This window comes from Hyperolius riggenbachi, chromosome 6, assembly GCF_040937935.1.
Source record: "Hyperolius riggenbachi isolate aHypRig1 chromosome 6, aHypRig1.pri, whole genome shotgun sequence".
In the NCBI taxonomy this organism is placed as follows: Eukaryota; Metazoa; Chordata; class Amphibia; order Anura; family Hyperoliidae; genus Hyperolius; species Hyperolius riggenbachi.
Genome location: NC_090651.1, coordinates 196,923,194 through 196,945,795, shown reverse-complemented (window position 1 = coordinate 196,945,795; position 22,602 = coordinate 196,923,194). Strand labels below are relative to the sequence as shown.

Genomic DNA, 22,602 nt, shown 5'->3' with positions numbered 1-22,602 from the left:
GTTACATCGTCCGTGGTGTCTACACCCTGGAACTGGTCTAAGGAATAACACAGATGATACACAGTATTCCTAGTCTGGGGTGTGAGGTCTGTGGTCTCTACACCCTGGAACTGGTCTAAGGAATAACACAGATGATACACAGTATTCCTAGTCTGGGGTGTGAGGTCCGTGGTCTCTACACCCTGGAACTGTTCTAAGCAATAGCACAGATAAAGCACAGTCAACTGGCTAAGTGTGGATTCCCAGGTCCACCTGGTTCCACCACACTGAAGGATCTAACTAAGGTCTGAGTGCTAACACATAGGTATTCACAACGCCAGACAACCAGCAACTGAACAGCAAGAGATATATATAGTGAAGCGCTCCCCAGCGCCGCCCAGCTCCCATCAACCAATCATCTGCTGAGCTGGGATTAGCTGACCGTCTCGATCAGCTGACCCTTCTCCTATTGGCATAAAGAGCCTGTCTTGCGGCGCGCGCAGCTCTCCATCTGTGTGCACTACTAGGTCCAGACAAACCAGACGCATGTTGCTGCGGGGAAACCGCTGCTCTGTGCGCGGATACCGCCGCCTCACTGTCAGGATGCGCGGCGGCTTCTCCGCAATCCGTCACAAGGTGGTTCTACAAAGTATTGACTCAGGGGGCCGAATAATTACGCACGCCCCACTTTGCAGTTATTTATTTGTAAGAAATGTTTGGAATGATGTATAATTTTCGATCCACTTCTCACATGTACACCACTTTGTATTGGTCTTTCACGTAGAATTCCAATAAAATTGATGCATGTTTGTGGCAGTAATGTGACACAATGTGGAAAACTTCAAGGGGGCCGAATACTTTTGCAACCCACTGTACAATCTCCCCCCCCCCCCCCCCTAACATGCAGCACCTAGCACTGAGCTAGCCAAGAAATTCGGTAATTTCTAATTTCTACTGCAGGTTTGAGAACAAGACTGCATCTGTGGGGCATCCAATGCCCCCCCCCCCCCCCAGCCCTGTCTCTGATGATGATCTCCAAATTCTAAGCTCACACTTCCAGCCGTGGGCGAGGCCAATGTTCTGTACCACCTGTCAACTTTGAACGCTAGGAAAGCCTCAGGCCCTAATGGAGTGTCGCCAGCCTGCCTGAAAACTTGCTCCCGGTACCTAGCTCCTATCCTCACTTCCATCCACAACAAATCCCTAAAGCAGGGCAACATCCCAGCTCTTACATCTGTTTTCCTAAAGACCTTTGAAAGAGTCCTGTTCCTCCTCAAGCCCTCACCATCCTACTGGACCCATTTCACTTGGTGTATAGAACAAACAGATCCACTGATGATGCCATCAATATCTGTCTGGAGCTCATCAGTGATCACCTGGAACGACCAGACTTGTATGCCAAGACTATCTTTTTAGACTCTCGGGCCAGTGTCATCTGGAGCCGCCCGGAAGCCGACGGGCAGCCATCTCTGGGAGAAGACCGCGTCATCACCGCGGCCGGCGTGACAGTACAGCGCATGCGCGGTTTAATCACACATGCGCCGTACTGTCACGCCGACGGCCGTGATGACGCGAGGCGGCCAGCGTGATAAAGTCAGACGTGACGTATGCGGAAGAGAGAGCCTGACACTCGGACCAGTGTCGTCTGGAGCTGCATGGAAGCCGCTGGGCAGCCATCTCTGGGAGAAGAGCCAGGATGCCGTTGAGGGACCTCCCAACCTACACTGGGCTGCAGAAAGCCCAAGGTGAGTACCATTTTCATTTTTTTTTGAGCTCGGAGTCCCTTTAATATTTTTTGGGGGCGGCATTTTTTATCTTAAATATAATTATGTGAATTAATTAATAGTCATTTGGACTTTAAATTTGGTTAAAAACCCATAATATATAAAAAAAATCAAGAATTAATAAAGCCAATTTTGCATTTTGTGGCAAATAATAACGTCTAGGAATTTTTTCAGGAATTTTTTCAATATTTTATTTGTCTTCAGCACACCTAAATACATGGAAATTTGGCTATCAGATGATTATTATTTAGTATTTATGTAGCGCTGACTTATTCCTCAGTGCTGTATGGAGTATGTTATTTAGGTCTGTGCCTTGAGTTTGCCTCTTTTCAAAAGGCAGGGAAGAGCCACCAGGATGGCAAGTATTCCATTATAGTAACACCATGCCGAGAGCACCACATTGTTTGCTTCTTATTTCCAGCACTGCTTTTTATACACGTCCCTCCGTGTGCCTGGCAAAAGTAAGCACACAGAGCTAATCATGGCATTAAGATTCTGATCTGTAAGGGATTAGTGGAAAATATTAGTTCCAATTGCAGACTAGGTGAATGGCACTACCTCTGGTAGTTTCATCTGGAAATAAAGGAAAGTTTTCCAGAGGCCTTGCAGTACTCAATCAGAACTTGCCATCAGATGGAAGGAGCTCTGAATATATTTACCAGTAAAATGGTTTGTAATTGGAAACCATACAAATAAGAGAAAGTGAGAGAGTGTGCATTATGAGCAGCTGCTGAGCTCTCCACTGAATAAAAAAGATGTCCTGCTGTTTGCCTGGAAGATCAGACACTAGCATGAATATAAAACACGAGGAGACCAATAATAAGGAGGCTATTACATGTTCCAAACACATAGCCACATTTTTCCCAAAATACAATGCAGCGAGTATAAAAAAGAATCACCTCTTTCTTCAAAATGTTTACAGTTTTGGTGCTTTGCAGAAATGAAGTGAAATTAAGACACCCAAAAATAATTACAGTCTTATGTCTGTTGGGATACTTCTCTTCTTGAGGACAGGAATACAGGAAATGAAGGACAGCAATAAATCCTTACTATTCTAACAGGGCTTTTCAACCTGTGGTACACGTACCACCAGTGGTACTTTGCTGTTGGCCAGGTGGTACGCACCAGGTTTGTCTGCCACTTAATTGCCTGGCTGTGGCTTGTCCTGGTCCTGTCCTACCTCCACAAAGTTCTACTCCCCTCTCACTCACTCCTCGCCCTGCGGAAGAGAGAGCCCCACACTCGGGCCAGTGTCGTCTGGAGCCGCCCGAAAGCTGCCGGGCAGCCATCTCTGGGAGAAGACTTGGGAGAAGAGCCAGGACGCCATAGTGGGACCTCCCGACCTACCCTGGGCTGCAGAAAGCCCAAGGTGAGTACCGTTTTTTTGGGGCGGCATTTTATATCTTAAATATAATTATGTGAATTAATTAATAGTCATTTGAATTTAAATTTGGTTAAAAACCCATAATATATAAAAAAAATCCATTGCCCTGCGCCATGTCTGGGGTCCCGCCCTGCTGCTCGCCGCCATTTCCATTCCCGCCCGATCTCACTGGCGCACGGAGGGGTGTGTTCCGGGTGTCTGGAACACCCCCACTGCACCGAGACCGGAAGTGGGGTGTGTGCGGCAAGGGTCTCATGAGCAGGCCTTATGCTGCGGGCGGCCTCGCTTGCTGCTGGCGGGTGGCGGCGGGCGTACGGGCCTCACGCTGCGGGGAGAGAGAAGACTTCCACTTACAGTGCCTGGATCCTGCGCAGCCTCTATGTACTTCCTGTCCCAGGTGGCGTCTGTCGCTATGGTAACAGCACCCCCTGTGATGACGTACCGCATGTCATCACAGGGGGAGCTCTTACCGATGCGACGCGTACCGGGAGAGGCTGAAGATAGAAGCTGCCTGCAGGATGAAGACAGGTAAGTGGAAACTCCTCTCTCCCCGCAGCTCTCTCCGCTCCCCCCCCGCCTAACTAACTTATACTGGGGCATATACCTATCTAATCTATACTGGGGGACATATACCTATCTAACTTATACTGGGGGACATATACCTATTTAACTTATACTGGGGGACATATACCTATCTAACCTATACTGAGGGCATATACCTATCTAACCTATACTGGGGGACATATACCTATCTAATCTATACTGGAGACATATACCTATCTAACCTATACTGGGGCACCTACCTATCTAATCTATACTGGAGGCATAGACCTATCTAAGCTATACTGGGGGACATATACCTATCTAACCTATACTGGGGGACATATACCTATCTAACCTATACTGGGGCACCTACCTATCTAATCTATACTGGAGGCATATACCTATCTAAGCTATACTGGGGGACATATACCTATCTAACCTATACTGGGGGACATATACCTATCTAACCTATACTGGGGGACATATACCTATCTAATCTATACTGGAGGCATATACCTATCTAACCTATACTGGGGGCATATACCTATCTAATCTATACTGCGGACATATACCTATCTAACCTATACTGGGGGCAACTATATGGGCTACCTATACTGGGGGGGGGGGGACCTATAGCTGGCTACCTATACTGCGGGCACCTATACCTGTCTCCACGTTGGGGGCGCATTTTACGCCCCCACCCTGGGTGCAATTTAGCCTAGAAACTGCTAGTATTTGGCTCCACCCACACCATGTTTTGGCCACGCCCACACGTGGCTTTCAGGAATCCCCCCCTTGGAAATCCTGGATTTGCCCCTGCCGCGCTACCACCTTTTCCCCTCCTGGCACTCTTACTTCCTCCCGCCCCCCAGCAGTGCCACTCACCAGCTTCTGAGCCGGCAGGGTCCCCGTTCCACCATCTCCTGTGCGCTGTCGGGCAGGGGGCGGGGACGGCGACAGCCGTGATGTAGCCTGTCGCGTCCGCCTGCTCCTCCGTGCCCCTCCGGTCTCCTGCGAGGCAGTTGAAAGAACTTGTTGCAACCAGCCATCGGCCCTCCTGGCCGCCTCAGCTTGTAGCTGGCGAGCGAGCGCCGCCACATCCTGCTCGGCCATCCTGAACACTAATCCCTAACTGCCTGACACGCAGAGAGCAAACAGCATGTTTGCTCAGGCTGCCTAACTAGGAGGTAGTGAAACCTCCGACTCTAGCCCCGTCCCTTCCTTTCCTTCAAAACTAGCTCCACCAATCCCAGCCCTAACTGCCCCTAACACTCTCCGCCCCCCAACAAATGTAACCCTTGCTAACCCAAACCCCTGTGCAAGTCCATAGGAACTCGCCAGGGTCATGATGCTGCTATGCGCATCTCTGGATGACCACTTTTTTTTTTTTCTTTTAATGGACAACTGAAGTGAGAGACAATTGAAGGCTGCCATATTTAATTCCTTTTAAAACAATACCAGTTTCTCGGCATCCTGCTGGTCTTTCATGCATCAGTATTGTCTGAATCATCAGCCTGTCTTGTCCTTCTTGCCAATAACTGACCGAATTTCAAATTCATTAGACCCTTAAAATGAATCATGGCAGGTCTAAAAATTTGCCCCATTTTATTTGTAATTGCACAATAATAAATAATGTAGCAAATTTTGGCCAGTTTCTATCGGATTAACCTAGAAGTTTAATTGAAATTGCTCTGCTCATTGAGGATTCAACTTCTGAATTGAATTGATTCTTATCAGTGTTTTAAGATTGACCGCTTAAAGTGGACCTGAACTCTTGCACAGGACTTAAGGAAAACATAACAGAAATGCACCCTGTATGTATTTAAAGAGTTTAGCCTGTGCAATCTCCCCTCATTTGTGTCTAGTTGTAATTTGATCTGTCACATGACTGCCTATGGCAGATAAGCCCATTTGAAAGTACAGGCTGTAAACAATATGTCTGCTTTCATGAATCAGGAAGTAGAAACTGTACAGATTTATTTTAGGATTTGTATCGGCTGTAACAAAGAAATGTTTTTTTTTAAGTGCTCTTTCACAGTGCAACGTTAAAGTCGCACGTTACAACAACATGTAACGCACAATAACTTACAGCAATGAAAAATCAATGGGCTGTTCACAGTGCAGATGTTGCGTTGGTGTCTAATGCTGCACGTTCAATGAAAGTGCTGCATGCTGTGCGTTAATACACGTTTTCAGCTGCGTTAGACTGTTTGCACATGCTCAGTAATTTTTTCTTTTAACGCATGCACTGTTTTTGTTCTATCTCTGTGCGACGAAAACGGTGCACCAAACGCAGGGCTAAATAACGTCCAAGTTATAGTCTTTCAATGCGTTGCATTAAGGGCACTTTATGCGACCTTAACGTCGCATCAAATGCAACGTCTTACTGTGTAAGAGGCGTTAAGGTTATTATGCTGTTGTGTATCTTTTAGAGCAGAGAGGAGTTCTGAGTTCAGGTCCACTTTAATGGCCAATGTAACAGTGGGGATGCAGATTCTTGTGACTGTCCACTTCACGTCTACTCCAGGAGAATGCTCTTGAAAAACTGGAGAATATGCAGAATATGCATGCAGATCAGGTGCTCTGACTGAAGCCTGACTGCATTAGCTGCATACTTATTTCAGGTGTGTGATTCAGACACTACTGCATGCAGGGACATCAGCAGGACAGCCAGGCACATGATCTTCTTTTCCACTCCTCTAGAATTACCTCCTCACATTCATGTCGTATACAAGATTTTGCACGTGCTTCACCCCTCCTCTGGAATCCACTGCCATAACACATCCATCACTCACCAAACTTGGATATCTTTAAACATCCCCTCAAAACTCAGGTATTATGGCAAGCATACGCTATACCTTAGTCCATTCCCCCTTTGACCTCTGGCCAAGTTGTAATCCTACGAGATAACCCAAAAACACTCTGCCTCTAGGTATGAAAATTGTATACTACCCCACCTCTTGTTCTTCCCCTGTCCTTTTAGGTTGTAAGCTCGCAAGAGCAGGGCCCTTTTTGTGTTGGAATTTGTTGCATATTTTATTAATGTTACTTTTTCTACTGTAATTACCAATTGTGTATATTAGTTTATACCATACTAATTGTGCCATGCATATTGGGTGAGTAATCATGCTAGATTTGATCTGCAGTAACTGTATAACCTGCAGCTTTCGCATATAAAGACATTTTCATAGTTAACAGAGCCTAATTAAATAAATTAAAATTGCTAATGCTGGGCACACACAATGCTATTTCTTGTCCGATCAATGGGAATCAACGATTATTTCTGTTATGTCCGATCTGCTCCCGTTTGATAATGGGATCGATTTCCCAAAGTTATCACTGGAAAATCAATCCTGTTATCGATCGGGAGCAGTTTGGACATGTACACACAATGCAACTTCTTGTCTGATTACCCGTTGTTCGGACCGGAATTGCATCGTGTGAGCCCAGCATTACATTATCGTTTTTTCTCTTTTGTCATGTACCACCTATTATCTTTTGAAAAGCTTTATGATTAGCTTAGAGTAATCCTATTTATTTCTAGGATTTAACCTATATCTTTAGCCAACACACAGATTACAAGTCACCCACTAATGGGTTTAAAATTTCATGGTCAAACTGTTAAACTATGATTAGTTCAGGGAGTAAGTACAGCAGAGCTGAGATATGGTGGAGGCAAGCGCCGTGCTTTCACTACTCATTAATAAAAAAGTTCTTCTTCATCATTGCTATATAATCTTACCAATAAACTCCTCTGGAAAAGCCTTTTCCTTTTGTATGTAATTACAGGGAGGCCTCAATTTACATCAGGGTTGCCATCTAGAAATATACATGTAATTAAAATATTGGATAATGTTAATAGTACATTTTTATTGAAAACAATTGAAACTGCTGAAAATGTGTTCCACATGCATAATTTAAAACTCTATAGAGCATCAAATTTATTCAAATGATTAGAATGTTTATACAGTAACTATTCCATGTATAGTATCCAGTCTCAAAAAATTGCTTAATCAAACTGCGATTGAATCCGCCAAAGATCAATGCCCTTACATGGTAGCCCGATTGTAATTTTGATTGATATTGAAATTATCAATTGCGCTGGATGGAATAACTCCCTTGACAGGAGGTGGGGGCAGAGGGGGTAGTTTATTGCATATGCATATTGCATATGCATAGTACACCCTGAGGAACCCTGCAGAGTACTCTTGGCAGCGGAGGGCACTCACCACTCATCCATCCGGCTGGTGCACTTCCTCCTGTCTGTGTCCTCCTGCCTTCATCCCCAAAAACCATTGCTTGTTCTTCATGACCCAGCGGCATGTAATGTGAGTATGTATAAGAAGCCGGGTCACGGAGAAAAATTGCCTTTATTCAGAGATGAAGATGGCAGAACAAATCATGGCAGTACACATGTATGAGGCTTATCACCCACAGGGATCAGAACTCTATCCCTCAGATGACTGTTCGGGGCCAAGTTCTGTGCAGATGTGACACTAGCTGAGATGCTAGCAACATTCTGTTACAATAGCGTACAGAAAACAACAGAGAGTTCAATGTGAAGAGAACAACGCTTTCCAGCAGACTTGGATGTCGGTGCAGCATCTTTAAGGGCTGTACCCACAACGCGATTTTTCCAAGGGCCGGCGATTTTTTTTGTTTTGTTTTGAGCGACGAGCAATCTTTTCTGCGATCTCACGTTGTAGGTATAGGCCGGCAATTATGCGAACGTTTGGCGATGCACAGCGATAACAACCGACATAGCGGATCAGATCTTTAAAAATGGTGCCTCTGCACACTATCTATTGTGTGTGCTAGGACTGTATATCAATGCATAAGGGAAGAGGATCAAGTCCTTCAAACACAGCACCACACAAGTAAATAGTATTCAAAAAGGATAACAATTTATTATATTCAATATTCAATCACTATAGAACAATTAAAAACAATTAAAACAGATCATGCTGCCTGAAATGCAAGTATCAAAATACCATAGTTCAATCAAGTTAATAATAAGCGCACCATCATAAAAATGTATAGTAGTGTCAGTACAACATACTATGGGGTGATCTAACAGAGCTACCCTAAGTAATAGAACCCGGGTTCAGTATTTGGGCCTAAAGTGGTGAAAAAAAGGACCTGGAGGATAAAGTGTGAACATATAGTGCATGTAATACCATCAATATGATGCAAACCAGCAAACAGATACAATATGATCAAACAACCTATAGCTAGCAAACAGTGCATAAATCAGTGATGTGATATCATTCAATGGCTGTGACTATGATACCGCATGCTATGAGGCAACCATAGTATAAGGAAGGCAAAAATACTTAGCCGGATGGGCGCAATAGACAGGCAGCATGAGGGAGAGAGAGCCCCGGGCGGATGTCTCCACTGGTTCCGCAGCAACGACGCCGCTTTTTCAAGAGAGAGGGGGACTCCTGTGACGATAATGGCGACGGACGCCGAGTAATATAGTGAGCAGAGCGGTGTCACGTGGTCGCGTGACGTACGCGCGTCACGCGCACCGCTCCACCAATCAGAGCTCGGTAGGCGGAGTGGAGGGCGGAAGAGTGCCGAGGAAACCACGCTGGAGCGCAAATAGGAAGTAATTATAATACGTGGGCAGATCCCAATATACCGCTGCACATTTGACAGCATATGAATGTATCTACATCACTCATCCCTTCACGTATTAATACATACCTGGTAATCCACAGTACAATATCCTATTGCGACAATATATTACATAATGAGGACATAACATAAATTACTCATACGAGGGAGGAAAAAGTTTAGAAAGGAAGTCCATAAATGTCCCAATTGTAGGATCATTATAGATCCATATACAGTCCAACACATTGTATAAAATCACAGTAAGCCCGGGGTGCCCAATACGTCGATCGCGATCTACCGGTAGATCGCGACCGCCCTCTGAGTAGATCGCGGCCGTCCGGCCGCGTCCTGTCAAATTGTTAATTCCGGCTCTGAAATTATGTAGCTGCGGCTGTCATTTTCTCCTACCAGGATCGGCAGCTGAAGGGGAGAGGCGCGGCTCATGGGGAGAGGTGTGGCTGAAGGGGAGAAGAGCAAATGGGAAGCCTCTCCTTCCCCTTCAGGCTCTGTGATGCAAGCCATGTGGCCACGCCTCCCCAAGTCCCGCGGATCTTCAGTGGCTAACAGTCATCCCCGCTCTTGTGAGATTAGCAGAGACAACTGAATGGAGGATTTCCTGCGCACAGAAAGGGGGCTAAAGAGACTGCTTTGCAAGGTGGGCAAATGGAATTTCAGATTTCATGAAGATGGGGGGATTGCTTGATTGAGCCTAATTCTTTGTGGTGGTTGGAGGGGGGGGGGGGGGGTCGTTTATAGATGTGTTTATAGATTTGATTATAGGAGCCATGTGCTGTGGGGGGAGAAGGATTGTGAAGGGGGGGCGGGTGTTGAAGAGAAGGGTTCTGTGACCATTTTTTAACAACTATGCTGTGATGGGGAGGGGGGATTATGACACTCTGTGGGGGAAGGATTCTGTGACCAACCATGTGCCTAACTATGCTGGGATATGTGTGTGTGTGTGTGGGGGGGGGGGGGGGGGTGCGTGCGTGGGTGCGTGCGTGCGTGCGTATGTTGGTAGATCTCCTAGACTTGGTCATTTTAAAAGTAGCTCGCGACTTGAAAAAGTGTGGGCACCCCTGCAGTAAGCCATAGTGTATCCCAATACTCCTATATGGGGTACCAAACCAAGGTCTGGAATAATAGGATTCAATCCAAAATGTCAATGAAATGTCATAATGATTCCTGGCAGAAGAAAATCCAGGTGACAGTCCAAGTTCCCATGACCTAAACAAGTGTCCACAAGGAGTCCAAAATAGGTAGCCACCAACACAGTTAAGGACAGAGAGACTTCATCCAGGGCAACTTAGTCCGTGATCTCAATATAGAACATAGGTAATGATCAACAAATCGAAGTCCAGAATCCAAATAAAAGTCCGGGTTGACCAGACCAGAACGGTAGTCCAACAAAATGGTCCACTTCCAATAAGAATGTTGTGACCTCATTAATTAATGTGAGTATATTTAAACACAATTATATCCATAGTATCCCATCTGAAAAACAAATAAAGTAGACATCAAAATCCATACTCGTAATATTAAAGAAAGCCAGTAAAGTCAATCTCCTCGTTCAGCCCATATGGAGCCTTAGTATTCAATACATAGATCCATCTGGCCTCTTTTTGTAACAGTTGTCTGACCACATCACCTCGTCTAACTGTGGACTTAACCTGCTCCAGACCATATACTTGGATACCTGAATAGCTACCTGCATGTGTATGTAAAAAGTGGGCGGCCACAGACGTCAGAGTCTTACCCTCTTTAAAGTCTCTCTCGGCCAGTCTAATCTTAGACAGATGTTGCTGAATCCTCTTTTTCAAGGCGTTCTTCGTCTGGCCAACATACATCATAGGACAACTGCATTTTAAGACATATATCACACCATGAGTTTTACAATTCACATATTGTTTAATTCTGAACTGATTAGATTGTGATGAGTCCATAATATGAGTTTGTCTACTCATAAATGGACAGATATTGCAAGAGCCACATGGAAAACTTCCACATATCCGATTTCCCTGTGTATGGCCAATCACTGTGCTAAAGATCAGATCTGTAAGATACCAACCATTTTGCGCAAAGTACCGCGATTGCTTGACTTCCCATTTGCGTGCGTTATGTGTCGTCTCGTGTCGTCTTGGGTACCTGCCTGCAGGAAGATGGATAAGGGAACGCTCATGGTTGGGGGACATGCTGGGATCCATCTGCCTGGGTCATCAGGTGAGTATTCAGCTTTAGGTGATGTCAGTTGAGGTGGGATGTCGCTCCCGTACATATGCTAGATTCTCGCAATGAGGCAGTCCTTATCAGCTGCTTTGCTCCAGTTTGATCCAGCACGTTTATGTAGCTTTCTAAGTGCAATATCTGCTTGTCTTTTTTTCAGCTTTTCAGCAGATACAGAATTCCAGTGTCTTTTGTACATGTAGGCAGGGGAATGGCAAGAGGAGCACCTTGCCCTGGGGAAAATAATAGCAAATGGCTGAGAAAATTCAGCTCATATGATTAAATCACTCCAGAACTGAAGGAAAAGAATATTATGTGCAGGAATCTTTCACCCCCTGTGTAAAGTTTCACTCCTTACATTTAAACATTGGACTCCCACATATACTTCAGCATATCTCACAGCTGTATTAAACTGTAATGTACTGTAATGTTCACACTGCACGCGTTTCCAGCAGCGTTTTGGGAACGTGTGCAGGAGACATGCACGACATCAGACAGTGCATAGAGTGCGCTGTCTGATGTTCACACTGCATGCGTTCCGGACCAGTGCGGTCCGGGAACGCATGCTGCACGCATTTTTTACAGAAACGCGCGGCTGACCCATTCACTGAATGGGATTAGCCACGCAACACATACAAACGCGGATGGCGTGCGTTCGTATGCGTTGCGTTCCGAACGCAAGGCTGTCCACGTTTTCTAATGTGAATTTGGCCTTAGGCATGATGTTCATTCAGAGGACAAATTCATTTTATTTTTCATGTGAAGATATTTTAACCAGTTCACCCCCAAGGGTTTTTATCCTAACGGACCAGAGCAATTTTCAGTTGTCAGCGCTCCTCCCTTTTATTCTCTAATAACTTTATTACTACTTATCACAAGAAAATGATCTATACCTCGTTTTTTTCGCCACCAATTAGGCTTTCTGTGGATAGTACATTTTGCTAAGAATTTTTTTATTCTAAATGCATTTTAATGAGAAAAACAGAAAAAAAAAGAAAAAAAATCATTATTTCTCAGTGTTCAGCCTTTATAGTTTTAAAATTAAACATTCTCCTGTGGATAAAACAAACACGTTGTATTTGCCCAGTGGTCCCGATAATTAAACCGTTTAGATTATGTCCCTACCACAATGTATGGCGACAGTATATTATTTTGAAATATAAGTGGTTATTTTTCTGTTTGTTCTGGCCATAATTACAAGCCCCTATGTAATAAATTAAAATTAATTTTCCCCCATAAAATATAGAATAAAAAAAGCTGAGTCCCTAAGGCAACTATTTATTTTTTTTTTTAAGCTGATTTTTTTTTTTACAAGTGTTTTTTTTGGGGGGGAGGGTTGGAAGTGTAATTTTATTAATGATGTGTATATACTTGAAAATGTATGTATTTTGTAAGTGTAATATACTTTTTGGCCACAAGATGGCGCTGGTGAACACTCATAGGACGTGTTCACTTTTTTTTTTTTTTTTTTTTACACACTTTATTAAACTGTTACATTTCCTGTTTATGTGAATGGACGTAGCCGCTGTTCGCGGTCACGTCCATTCACTCCAGGCACTGCGATTGGGTAGAGGACTGTTCAGTCCTCTTCCCCAATCGCCCAGCACGGGATCCCGACGGTAATGGCGGCGGTAGCGGCGGACACACGGCGGTAGCAGCGGCGGGAATGCGCGACGTATTAAAACGTCATGTTGCTGTTAATAGCGGTAAGCATGACGTTTTAATACGTTAGGATGGCGGTAAATGGTTAAAAGAAAAAAAAAACTGTTTTGTCCAAGTAGTGAAATATCCCTCAATATAAGAGAGGGACTATTTGGAAAAGATATACTTTAGATGAAGAGCCTAGTTAAATCTTAAGTTCAACAACTTAGTTTTTTATAAAAGTGTATACACTTGTCGGGTTTGCCAGATTAGAATACTTTTAAATGAATTTGAAACTAATCTAGCTAATTTCATAATTTTTTTTAAATTTTATTAAATACAGTATATCTGATTATTGTAATCAGAGGAGTCTGGATTTGCTGCTATTTACAAACTTCATATGAACAGTGCAACAGTTTCTACACCACCCTCAGTTCAGTTCTAGCATCAGGTAAAGCTATGTACATGCTTGAGATTTCCTTCAGCCAAAATGATTGTGCCTTATTATTTTGACTGGAAATTTGAAGTATGTCAAGCAGGGCCGGCCCTAGACTTTTTGCCGCCTGAGGGGTGGGGGGTGGGGGTGGGGGGTCCGCGGAGCTGGAGGGGTAGCGGGCAGAAAGGGGGTATTTGGCCTAGCGGTGGGGAGGGGTCCTGGGTCCCCCGATCTGCGCTCCTCCTCCAGCGTTAAGTACCAGCGTGCATATGATTAAGAGGCAACGGGCGGGGGAATCACTGACCTTTTCCGCGTTCCATCGTGCGCTCCACTGACGTCACTTCCTGCAAGGCCGTCCGCTTACAATACAGTAATTGGCTAGTGCACATATTGCACAACGGTCCGACCCCCCCTCCCCACCGCTAGGCCCAATACCCCCTTTCTGCCAGCTACCCCTCCAGCTCGGTGGGCGGACCCCAGCATCCATGGACAGGCAGGTGCCGCCCCCCCCCCCAGATCTGCCGCCTGAGGCAAATGTTTCACCCCGCCTCATGAGCGGGCCGGCCCTGATGTCAAGGTATTTCTTGATGCTGCTTGCCTCACCTGCAATTATGCCCTTGGTCAGATTGCTGTTCTCATATTTATTTGGCTCACTGCCAGAACATCAGAAGATCCTGAAGCTTGGTGCCACTCATGCATCTTTTCCCTCCCCATAAAACAATACATTTTGGTTGACCAGTAGCAGAAGTACAGCAGCTGTTCCAAAACTGCTGCCTGAGGCTGTGATCACATTTGGGGGAATCGTGAGAGTGTTTCACGCTGCACACACTACTTTTTTGTAGTGTGTTCAATTCCAATTGCTGACAGTTTGCTGTTGTCGTCATTCAGCTGACACGTGTGGCAAACTCACATTGTAAAATTAAAATTGTCAGTGGAGAGCTGCAGCCATTTTCTTTGAACTCCCTCAGATGATGTGAAAAATATTGTTCAAGTGATAAATTGTGCAAGTATGTATTGTATGTACCTTAACTTAAATGTCTCCACAATAATTTTGCCAAATCTTGTATAAATCACAAATTTTGATGATAAATTACTTAAAGTGGACCCAAATTAAAAATACAAGAGTTCAGAAATAAAATCTATTTTCTAAATATAATAATAAATAGCAGCCTTTTTTCAGCTGCATGATGACAAATATAAAATATTTTACATTTATTGGAGGAACCCCTCCCTTCTTTTCAAATTGCCGGGATTTTTCCGGCAAACTGGTTGAGTAGATGGTGTCTGGCAATGGAGGAATTGCTAATGGCTGCCCCCAGTATAAGCCTAGTTATGCAAAGAGGAGGGTGAAAAGTATGCACTGAAATGCTCATAGGTTTGAAGGAGTGTTTATTTATCTTTGTATGTGTCAGAGTGCTGCAACTAAATATTTTTAATTATAAAAATGTTTGGTTTGGGTCCGCTTTAAGTGGATTATCTAGAGAAACCGATAAACTTCAGGTGGCCATACACTTATTGATTTGCGGCAGATTCGACCATCAGATAGATTTTTGTCAGATGACTGTCAAAATCGAATCTGACAGGAATCTATCTGATGTGTGCCACACACTAAGAACAGATTTGCAATAGATTTCAGAATGAAATCAATCGACCTAGATTTTCCATCCTGTCAGATTGATCAAATCAATCGAAATTGGCCGCAAATCGATCAATAGATTTGATAGAATCAATTTCTGATCGATAGAATCGATTGGTCGATCAATTGATGGCTGAAATCGACCAGTGTATGGACCCCTTTATACAGATTCACTTTTACAACTTTTTTAAATGCACCCAGGAATGTAACTAGAAGTGATTGCCCCGCCCCTCCCCCCTGCAAAACTTTGGATCCCCCCCTCTTGCTTTCTGCACAGGTAAACTGAGAACCAATGTTATTCAATTGGCTAATTGGCTAGTGCACATTTGAATGTGTTTTCTCCATGCAGATAAAACAGACAGCAGTGAAGCACTGCACACATTGTCTCTATCAACTACATTAGCTTCTGTGATAAAATGTGCATGTTTTCACACATACAGACACACATGGTGTTCAGAAAACACATACAGAAAACCGACAGACGAGTGTGCTCCCAGCCTAAGCTTATTACACTCACTCTTTCTCTACAAAACTTTGTATGATTGTTTATCAGTGACTGAGCAGATGCAGTGTTTAGAACAATTATGCAGAGAGCAGAAAGGTTTTTCTCTCCGTGCCCAGACTCTTCAAGCATCACTACAGTACACAGTACTTGGGGATGGGTAGAGAGGCTGGGGGTAGCGCAGCGCTGTACACAAGAGGTTGCTGCACACTGAATATGGACTTTCTACAAATCTTGTATGATTCCCTATCATTGGCTGAGCAGATGCAGTCATTAGAACAATTGTGCAGGCAACAATGTTTTTTTTTTTCTTATCTCTGTGCCCTATGTTGTCAGATTCTCAGGACAGGGAAAATAAACTTCTGCCCCCCCCCCCCCCCCTCACACACACACATAGCTGCATTCCTTGCAGGGTCTATTGTTACGCCCCCTGAATGGGCCCCTGTAATTTGGAGCCATTCGTGTGAAATATTGCTTATTTTGCTTGAATTGGGAAAGATTTTATTGTTCAGGATAATATTGTATAAACACAAATAGTGGCCTCATCATTGGGCTTTTTCTGTTTTGATACACTTGCTTAGCGTGTCATAGGCTGGTATCTGATTACATTACGCTCTGCACAGTATCACCTTTGTTCTATTGAGAGGGCATTTCTCTAATTGAATCCTCCCGTCCTCACACTTCACTTTGACCTCTGGTGCTCTGCTTGGACTCCGTCTGCCCTCTGACCAACACACAATACCAAACTGACATTATGCATTTGTGCTGACAGCTTTCTTCCAAGAGAAAGCTTTATTGGATTAAAATCGAAGCAGTGTATTTATGTTTCTGCAAGTCGTACCTTTTATAGTGTTTCATGGCAACCATCAATTTCGAATGTGCTGAACCCTAAAAAATACTGTCAGTACAGAGCTCTTCCTGATACGTAGGTAGATAAGCAGCTATGCAGTACTGTCTATAAAAAATGCTTATATTCAGAGGCGTACCTAGGTAAAATGGCACCCATGGTAAACACAAAAACTGCCGCCCCCCCATCAGAGCCCCCTGAATAGCCACAACCTTACCCCTAGAGCTTCCAGAATAGCGTGACAACGAAACTTCATACTTTGCCCCGTTCTGGCAGTGGGACAAGTCCTCTTTACTTCCCACATCAGTGTAGCCGTGCCATGCAACCTATCACCTTGGGGCTCCGGATGCAAGTCAAGTCAAGGTGCCGTGTCCAGAGTCGCAACAGTGCTAGGCTACACAGCGCAGTTACACTGAAGAGGAAGTGAAGAGGTCCTGTCCCCGCCACAAATGAGGTAACGTATGAAACTCAGCTGCCACGGTACTCTGCAAGCTATGTAGGTGGTGGGGACAAGAGCTGCACACATGCGGGTGGGGAGCAGGGACAGTGCACACAAGGCAGCATTTATATTTTGTAGGGCGGTGGGGGTGGGGGTGGGGGGGTTGTCGCAGCGTATTAAAACACCCTGTAAAAAAAAATAAAAATATATAAATATATATATGTTTCTATCTCTATCAATCTATCTACTATATACACACACGACAAGGATTGGGAGGGCAGGGGGGGGGGGGGGGGGGGCGGCGAGGGCACTACACAACACATACAACCTGGCATCAAAAGACCCTACACTCTAGAAACCACCCCACAACAGAAACTCACAAGGAGAGTACACTGCACTGCAAAAACACACACACACACACACACACAATCTGACATCACAAGCCCTCCTACACTCCAGAAACACAACATAAACTCAGACAGAGATTATACTACATTGTAAAACACACACCATATACACTTTCTCTCTCTCTCTCTCTCTCTCTCAGAAATAATGACCCTTTGAACCTTCCTGCAGTAAAACCTTGTCTAAAGCTGTCTCTGAGGCCGGCTAGACACTGCAGACTGGTGGCAGCGGTGCAGTGTTGGCCGGGAGGGATACTCACCTAAGGAGAGGGAAGGCTCTAGGTCCTATAGACCCTTCCCATTGCTCTCACGGTCCCCTCATTCCAGCGCTGGCTCCCCTGTTCAAAGCCCCCGCTGCGGGAGGCTTCAGAAGTTTCTGGGAGCCAGAGTGCTCCCAAAGATGAGCAACTAGATACTGCACATGTGCGAGCATGCTTATGCATGCACAGTATGAAGTGGTCCGTCTTTGGGAGCACTCGGGCTCCCGAACATTTCCAAAGCTCCCCAAAGCAGCAGAGAGGGTCAGAGAATGCTAATGGGGAGCCAGCGCTGGAACGAGGGCCCAGGAGATGAATGGAAATGCTCTATTGCACCCACAGCCTTCCCTCTCCTTAGGTGTGTATTTTTGTTTTATTTCGTTTCACTCTCTCTTACAGTGCTTCAGAAAACAGGACTGAATTTGACCCAGTTCGAATAACTCAGAGAAGCTCTTTTGCGTAGAAAATTAAAAAGATTTTTAACTCTTCCTGTACTGGAAAACAATGAGACTCTTTTCTTTACTACTAATGTTCTATTTCTTATCTATACTACACATATAATTAATTATCTCAAGTTTATTTTTGCGAGGGGTGTGGCTGGCTAGAGTTTGGGTTGGTGGTTGGGGAGAGATGGCACTCTCTTGGTTCAGCAGGGTGGCAAGTGTTAAAAAAAACGATACTTCCTCGAGTATTGTATTTTCCCAAACTGTTCCCATTCTTCTTACTAAATCCTGGATCAGAGATCTGGAGAGAGTCTTAACTTACATATCTCCTCGGATTACAAAATCTAAACTTTGCTATCCAAAGGACAGGGGTGGGGTGGGTCTTCTGGATTTTTGGTCTTATTACCAATCTGCTGTCCTCTGTAGGATAGCAGATTGGCACTGTAATATAAACTCTAAGGATTGGGTAACATTGGAAGATGAGTTCTTTGGAAGTCCAATTCGGTGGCTGCCATGGAACCATTCATGGATGACCAATTAAAGAGCATTCAGCTCTCTATGCTCATCCTTTGATTGGAGCTAACCTGTTTGACTTCCAAGTGATCTGTAAAGAGACATCTATATTTTCCTTTCCAGGCCCATTCACTTCCTTAAGGCAGCCATACACTGGTCGATGTGCCATCAGATCGACCAGCTGACAGATCCCTATCTGATCGAATCTGATCAGAGAGGGATCGTATGGCTGCCTTTCCTGCAAACAGATTGTGAATCGATTTCAGCCTGAAACCGATCACAATCTGTTGTGGTGGTGCTGCCGCCGCTCCCCCCGCCGGTATACATTACCTGAGGCTGGCTCCCGGGCGTGATGTCCCCGTCATGTGGCACCTCCGGCTCCGGCATCCGCATAGAACTTAAGCTATCACACCAGTGACAGCGGAAGTTCAAATAGAGCGCCCTCTAGTTGTACTTCCGCTGTCACTGGCATGACAGCGGAAGTTATACGAGGATGCCGGAGGTGCCATGACGGGAGCAGTGACGGACGGGATGCCCGGGAGCCAGCCTCAGGTAATGTATACCTGATCGGATCGGCCGCCGCTAGCGACGCGCTCCCTACCCGCGGGCGATCGAGGGTAATTTCCCGCACGGCGCGATCGACGGACCGATCCGATTTCGGGAGGAAATCGGATCGGCGGGTGCGTGTTGCGCGAACGATTGGCAGCAGATTCGATCCCAGTGATCGAATCTGCTGTCGAAACTGCCGCAAATCGGGCCAGTGTATGGCCACCTTTACAGTTTAATACAGATTTCCCCCAGGGCAACAGGCAGGGTTTATTGAACAACATATAGGATCTGGTGACTGGTGAGGGTCTTTTGCCTCTTGCCTCTCTGATCCTTTTCTGGTCTTATATACAAATTAGAAGTTGCATACAATCCCTGGCTCGTAAAGGTGCTTTGACACGACAGTGTACTCACTTTGAAAATGTGTGCTTAAAAGCGGAACCCCAGCATCATCTTTTATCTTGATTATACAAAGATTTTTTTAGATGCTATTCAAAAACCTAAGCTGCTTCTTAGCGATAAATGGGAACAGGCGCTGGGTAAGCAATTCTCAGAAGATGATTGGTCGAGAGTATGTACACTTGCACACAAGAGCTCACTTAATGTCATAACTCAGGAATGTAATTATAAACTACTCTCTTGGTGGTACAGGGCACCTGCAGCTTTACACAGTGGTTTTGATTCCATTTCTGAGTTGTGCTGGAGATGCGACTCCGAAGTAGGAGATACTCTCAATATTTGGTTGTCCTGTGACAAAATTAAGGGCTTTTGGTTGCAGGTTCAATCTCTTCTGAAAGAGATAGCGGCTTATGAATTATCTTTGAGTCCAGAATTGTTCTTACTCCACCTGGGGCCTGGGTATATGAAGTCCTATAGATCTTCTTTACCGTGTCATATGCTTAATGCGGCCAGGGCTTGTATCCCTCTACTTTGGAAATCTACACAGCCCCCCACCCTTAAAATATGGTTTGAGAGAATTAATGGTATTAAAGAAATTGAGGAACTGATTTCTTTGAAGCATGGTAAACCTGACAAATTTAATGTGATCTGGGCAGCATGGATGGATTTTGGAGATAGTGATATAAGTTAATTATGGCTGATCCTGATCCTTAAAGAGACACTGAAGCGGAAAAAAATGATATAATGAATTGATTGTGTACTATGAATAATTACTAGAAGATTAGCAGCAAAGAAAATATTCTCATATTTTTATTTTCAGGTATATAGTGTTTTTTTCTAACATTGCATCATTCTATAATATGCGCAGATTACACAACACTCAGCATTCAAAATGATTCTTTCAGAGCAGTCTGTGAACTAATGACCTCTCCTCTGGCAGAGAAAAAGGATTTTGTTTAGTAACAGTTGAGATAATAAAAGTCAGAAGACAGCCCTCTCCACGACTTTGAAAGTCGTAGAGCTTAATGGCTTTTTTCCATAGAGATAACAATTAGAGTTTCCTAACTCTTCCTGTACTGGAAACAATTAGACTGATGTATCTGATCTTAATGTTTTATTTCTTAGCTGTACTACACATACAAATCATAATATCATAATTTTTTATTCGCTTCAGTGTCTCTTTAAATGGGGGGGGGGGAGTCCTTCTTCTTCTTCTTCTTTCAGTTTTCCTACACTGCTTTTCTCGGATTTGGGGACTGAGAGAGGCACTGTGGATATTAATGACAATATTTATATTAGATATTAGTCTCTTTTTGCCTGCTAACTATTTTTCCCACCAGGTTCCCTGTTCATTAGTGAATGCTTGGATTGTCTAATTATGCTGCTTGTGAACTGGACTTTTGTTTACCCTTTAATTTTATCTTGGACCGCTGGTCATCGAGATCGATTTCTTGCTTATGTATGTATCTGAGAGTTTTGGATGATACACGTTTCCAGTGTTATACTGGTGTTTGTTGTCATTTCTTTTTCTTTTATGACAATAAAGAATTGTTACAAAAAAAAGTTTATTTTTGCTTCATGTTTGCTTTAAGGCCTCTTTCCCACCAAGACGTTGCGTTTTAGGGGACGTTAAGGTCGCATAACATGCCCCTAACGCAACGCGTGGTGGTGTTGAAGTTGGACGTCAGATTGAGCCGCGTTATGTGGCTCTCAAAGCAGCCGCTCCAGGATAGTGATGGGAAGTCCAGATCTTTTTAAGGATTCGGATCATTCGAATCGGATCATTGATAAGATCCGGATCTTTGAACCAAATCATTTGAATCATATTACTAGGGAAGCAGACTGGGGGTGAAATGACTAGCAGGACAGGACTTTCCCTGCACTGTACATTCTGTATGTTCCTGTTTCTTCCAGACAGACATCCACTGTGAACCGAACATTGTGATGATCCGGATGATTCGACTCACAAAAAAGATCCGGATCAAATGAATGATTCGTTCATGATCCGGACAACACTACAGTCCCACCACGAGTCACCACGGTGCAGTGAATATTACTTAGCCATGTGGCTGGCCACGGAGGAGAAGGGGAGACTTCCTCCTCCAACATTACTGAGCATGTGCAAGCAGTCTAACGATGCTTAGCCAAGTATAACGTACAGCATGCAACACTTTGTTTAAACGTGCTGCGTTACAATGTAACGCAACGTGTGCACTGTGACCAGCACATTGATTTTACAGTGCTGTGAGTTAGGCTGCGTTACATGCTGCTGTAACGTGGGACTTTAACGTCCCACTGTGAAACCAGCCTAAGGGAAACTTGAAAGTTAGCCATATATGGAGACATCCATCTTTTTTCCCTTTTGAAGAAGTACATTTTCCCTGACATTTGTGAAAAGCTTTCGTCTTTAGTAGTATGAGACACACATCTACAACAAGTGTGTAACCCGTGGGTTCAACACATCATCTACTTACTCATTCTACTTAATAATTTAAAACATTAAAAGTGAGTGGAACAACTAAAATTATATCAGATATGCCCAACATTTTATTGCTGGCCATTATAAACAGATGGTGGTACAGCTATGAAGAAGCTTACACTTTGGGCCTCATCATGGAATGAGATGAGCCCCTCTGGTGTAAACTATTAGTAATACAGTCTTTATTTGTGGACGCAAATCCGTTGGTTATAGATTTATTTTAGTGTTCCCAACCAAAGATCATACATACAAGAGCCTCTTCCTGTCATCCATCATCTCTCCAGGCTTTTTGGAAAGCTCCCTTTGATCTTGGAAATATTTTGTTTTCAAAAGCCACAAGGAGGAAACAATAGAATTCTGACACGAATGCAAGTCAAGGAGATGAGTCAAGCCCACATGTGCCTGACTCAGCTCCTGCACAGGAGGAATCTCTCTTCTCTGAAGCCTTGCTAGCTTTATTTGAAATTTCATTCACACAGACAATCAATTTAATCATTTCTCCTCTCTATGTGAAGCAGTTGCAGGTGCAAC

The 22,602-nt window shown here is 44.3% G+C and overlaps 1 protein-coding gene across 3 annotated transcripts in view; it reads left to right on the top strand.

Moving 5' to 3' along the window:
• Positions 1–22,602, top strand: part of ROBO3 (roundabout guidance receptor 3) — a 661,476-nt gene that overhangs the window by 414,396 nt on the left and 224,478 nt on the right. The window lies entirely within an intron of this gene.